The sequence below is a fragment of the Podarcis melisellensis genome (genome assembly GCF_964234715.1).
Source record: "Podarcis melisellensis genome assembly, chromosome: 3".
Classification (NCBI taxonomy): domain Eukaryota; kingdom Metazoa; phylum Chordata; class Lepidosauria; order Squamata; family Lacertidae; genus Podarcis; species Podarcis melisellensis.
In genome coordinates this window covers 120,779,463-120,784,462 of record NC_138530.1, presented here as the reverse complement: position 1 = coordinate 120,784,462, position 5,000 = coordinate 120,779,463, and positions in this window count along the sequence as shown.

The following is a 5,000-nucleotide window of genomic DNA, read 5'->3' as shown; positions in this document are numbered from 1 at the left end:
GCGAGTCAGAGGATTCTCAAAAGGGGGTTACCTTAATCAAGCAAAGGGGAGGAGAAGGGAGAAGCGGAGAGGAGCCCAGGGGAAGACAGAGGAAGCAAGAGACGTCTCAGCCGGAACGGAGTAAAGGGGGTGGAGTCGTCAGTCTCTCGGAGGGAGCAGGATTAGGAGAGAACAGAGAGAGGGGGTTGGAGCAGGGTGTTCAGCCGGAAAGGGTGGAGAGCAGAGCAGGGGGTGGTGTAGCGGTCGAAAGAAAGGTCAGCAGCAACGTACGCGCGCCAAGTTCAAACGTAGAGGCGCGCGGAAGTGGAGAGAGCTCAGGGGAGGAGCCCGGCCCTAAAGCCAGAAAGAGGGGGGAAGAGGCGGCAGAGGATTCAGCCTCAGGCGAGTCACGGAGAGAGGGAACCCAGGGGGGCAGGAAGACCCTGCGGAAAAGAAAGGAGAGGAAGAGGTGGTCTAGAGCCAGGCTATTAAGTTGGTGCGGAAGAGGGGAGGAGTCAGAGGGGACTTCAGCGGTCTAACGTGGCAGACGTACGGCCACAATGCTGAACTGTATGAGAAGCAGAAATCTTCAATAAACTTTTCCTGTAAATAAGCTGCAACGGAGTGAGGTCTCTTGTGAGCTGGGACCAGTCCTGGGTGGCCGTGACAGTAAGTCCCCTCTCTGAAAGCAAAAATTTTTTTTTGCGAAGCTCACGAACGGGAGCAGCCATGAGCGCTGAGGAGCAGCTGGTTGCATTGCGGAATCAGGTTACCGCTCTCACATCGGCAGTCATTGCTTCGCAGAAGAAGAATGACGACTTGGAGAAGACGTGCCAGGATTTGCAGGCAAGGTGGGAGCGCGCGGACAAGGCGGGGGCCCCAGGATCCAGAGCGGAGGGCATTGCGCTTGGACGGAGGGGGGGTGCCCTAGTTCCGCATTTTAATGGCAACTTGCAAGACTATCCCAATTTCAGAGCGGACGTTGTATATGCACTGCACTTACTCCGTCACGATTTTAAAGATGAGGAGGAGAGAGTGGGGTTCATTGTTTCGCACCTGCATGGGGAGGCCAGGGCTTGGCTACGCAATTTGTGGCGCGAAGATGGACCGGCCCGTCGCGATTCAACTGCGTTCATCAAAGCGATGGATTCTTGTTTTCAATCCTCTGTGGATGTGGACATTGCGCGCCGTCAAATGCACGGGCTGAGGCAGGGGAAAGCGACTGTGCGCCAATACCACTCTAAATTTTTTGCATTGCTCACCGCCTTAGATTGGCCAAAGGACAGTAAACCGGTCAGAGATCTTTTTTGGGAGGGATTGAGCCCCCCCATCAAGGATGAGATCGCTAGGGGGGACAGACCCCAGACCCTAGAAGACGTGGTGCAACGGGCTTTAGCTCTTGGAATTCGACATGAGGGGCGTCCGTGGCACGAGGAGGACGGGCCCCAAGCGCGTGCGCAAGCAAGGACTCTCCCTTTTGTGCACAGGGACTTCAGCCGTGCGCACCCCTCGCCAATGGGGAAGGACAGAGAGGAGCCAATGGAGATTGGTGGTGCTAGGGCTCAGAAGCCATCCCAGAGCCCTGTCCCTGGTGCAGCCAAAGCGAAGCCTCCTAGAGGAACCAGGAAGTGTTACATCTGTGACAGTGCGCACCATATGGCGAAAGAGTGCCCCCAGAGGCTCCAGAAGCACACTGCAGCGCTGGCAACTGTAACAGCAGAGGTGCAACCAGGGGAGCAGCTTCAGGGAAACGACAGTGCCTGGCTGGAAGCAGAGCTACTGGGGCTCAGCCAGGCGGATCTGTAGACAAGCCCCCAGCATCACTGCAGAGCGTGGACCCTTTGCCTCCCAAACCGGCAGTTCTGCTCACAGCAACACTCCAGTTGCCTGATGGGAGACTCCTCGAGGTTCCAATAACGATCGATTCGGGAAGCAACGCCGACTTCATGGGACTGCAGTTCGTTAAGCAGCACAACATGGCGCTCCTGCCTGCAACGACGCCTCTGAACGTGGTCACGGTGGACGGCAGGAAGTTGCTGGGGGGGCAAGTGGTGCAGCAAACCCCTCCCATGATGATGCAGATTGGCAACCATCGAGAACTTATTAGTTTCAATGTCACCCACTTATCGGACACACCCATCGTGTTAGGCATGAGTTGGCTGGAGAGGCACAGTCCCGCGGTTGCGTGGTACCAGAGGCAGATCAACTTTTGTTCATCGTATTGTGCTCAGCATTGCTTTCAGACCGATCAGGGAGGAGAAGCTGAGCAGCCATTGCATCTGGGTATGGTGCAAACAGTGCCTCACAAGTACCAGGAATTCTTGGAGGTTTTCTGTGAGAAGGAAGCTGACAAGTTGCCGCCTCATAGACCTTACGACTGCGCGATTGATTTAGTGCCAGGGGCGCAATTGCCTGCTGCCAAGCTGTACTCCATGTCGGAGGACGAAATGCAAGAGCTTCGGGAGTTCATAGACCATAACCTCAAGCGAGGTTTCATCCAGGAATCTAAAGCAGCGGGAGGCAGCCCTGTTTTCTTTGTGAAGAAGAAAAACACGCCCCAAAAAAGGCTTATAGTGGATTACAGGTTCATCAACAGCTTGACTAAGCCCAAAGCTTTCCCCATGCCCAAGATTGACGACCTTTTAGCGACCGTCAGGAGGGGCAAGATTTTCACCAAGCTGGACCTACGTGGAGCTTACAATCTCATCCGCATCCGGAAAGGAGATGAGTGGAAGACCGCCATGTTCACCCCTCTGGGCACATACGAATACAGAGTCATGCCTTTCGGCCTCCAAAATGGCAGCCACGTTTTTCAAGCATTTATGCACCACGTGCTAGCAGGTCTCCTCTACAAAAAGTGTGTCTGCTTTCTCGACGATATCCTGATTTTCTCGGAATCGCCGGAGGATCACGATAAGGACGTGAGGGAGGTCCTGCAGAGGCTGAAGGAACACAGGCTGTACGCCAAGTTGGAAAAGTGCCAGTTTGATGTCAGAGAGGTTGATTTCCTTGGCTACAAGTTGTCCGACGAGGGACTGGCCATGGACAGGGCTAAGGTTCAAGCGCTGTTGGACTGGAAAAGCCCTCGAAATCGGAAAGAGGTCCAGAGGTTCATCGGCTTTGCCAATTTTTACCGCAAGTTTATTAAAGGTTTTGCGAACGCGACGGCGGCGATCACTGACACCCTCAGTTCCAAGAAGAAGAAGTTCGTCTGGACCGAACAAGCGGAGCGGTCCTTCCGGACGCTTAAAGGTCTTTTCGCCTCCGAAGAGCAGCTGCTCCACGTGAATCCCGGCAGACCCATGCGGGTAGAGACCGATGCGTCAGATAGAGCGGTTGGGGCCGTTCTTTTGCAAGAGGATTCACAAGGCAACTGGCGACCGGGTGCGTTCTACTCCCGGAAGCTCAGCAAGGCGGAGCGCAATTATACCATATGGGACAGGGAGTTGTTGGCCATTCATGCAGCTTTCAAAGCGTGGCGACACTTCTTAATAGGAGCCAAGCACACGGTGCAGGTCCGCACGGATCACAAGAACTTAGAGTATTGGCGGACGGCTAAGTTGCAGACCCAGCGACACATGCGCTGGGCGGAGTTCTTTGCGGACTTCGACTTCAAAATAGAATACATCCCAGGAGACTCCAATGTTATTGCAGACGCGCTGTCCCGAAAGCCGCAATACTTGGAGGAAGCAGCTCCAATCGCAGCAAAGCACATTTTCGCACCGCAGGCGTGGACGTGCGCTACCATCGCAGTCGACCTGGACGCGGTGCGACGCGCGTTGCAAAGGGATCAGTTTGCACAGTCTAAGATGGAGGAGCTACGCGGAGGGTCGCGACACAACGATGAGTTTCAATTACAAGATGGACTTTTGACTCGTAAGGGTGCCCTTTACGTGCCCACCGACGATCTTCGAGCCAAGGTTCTGCAACAGTTGCATGACGCCCCTAGTGCAGGCCATTTCGGCAAAGAGAAGACGATGGAGTTGGTGGCTAGAGACTTTTGGTGGCCCCAGATGAGAGGAGAGGTGGCGGACTACGTCGCCAGGTGTGATATCTGCCAGAGGTCCAAACCAGTGCACCAGAAGCAGGCGGGATTGCTAGAACCGCTGGAGACACCGCAGCAACCATGGGAGAGGGTAGCGTTGGACTTTGTTACAGACCTGCCCAGCTCCAGAGGTAAGACGGCGGTGTTAGTGGTGGTGGACTTGTTCACCAAGATGGCGCACTTCATCCCTTGTGCCAAGGTGGCGACGGCAGAACAGACCGCAAAGCTCTTCATCGATCACGTCTTCAGAGTGCATGGACTTCCGCAGTCCGTCTTGTCCGACAGGGGGCGCCAGTTTGTTTCCACTTTCTGGCGAAAGCTTCTGGGCATCTTGCACGTCAAAATCAACCTGACATCGGCGAGGCATCCACAAACCAACGGTCAAGCGGAGAGGGTCAACGCGATCATGCAGCAGTACCTGCGGTGCTACGCCAACCAGCGACCTGCGGCGTGGGTGGACTATCTGCCGATGGCTGAATTCGCCTACAACAACACGAAACACGCTTCCACCGGGGTGACGCCTTTCTTCGCGAACAATGGCCGTCATCCCAGAACCTTCCCGAGATTTGCGGCACCAGGAGGGGGGGGGCCTCAAGATGCCGACCAGTTTGCAGCGGAGTTGCAAGAGGTGCACGAGGAGCTGCGGAGACATTTGGAGCTGGCAAAACAGGCGTATAAGGTGCAGGCCGATAAGCACAGGAGGGCGGGAGAGGACATCCAGGTTGGGGACTGGGTGTGGTTAGCAGCCCACGCGATGCCGGCCAGGTCATTGGCCAAGAAGAAGTTAGGACACAGGCAGCTAGGGCCATATCAAGTTGAGGCTAAGATCAATCCGGTGGCTTTTCGTCTAGCCCTTCCGGAAGGTTCCAGGGTGCACCCGGTCTTTCATAGGTCGGTGCTCACTCCCTACAAAACCCCACACAGGTTTCAAGAGTCAGGAGCACCCCCAGAGCCACGTAGGAGGGCGCCTGAGAGG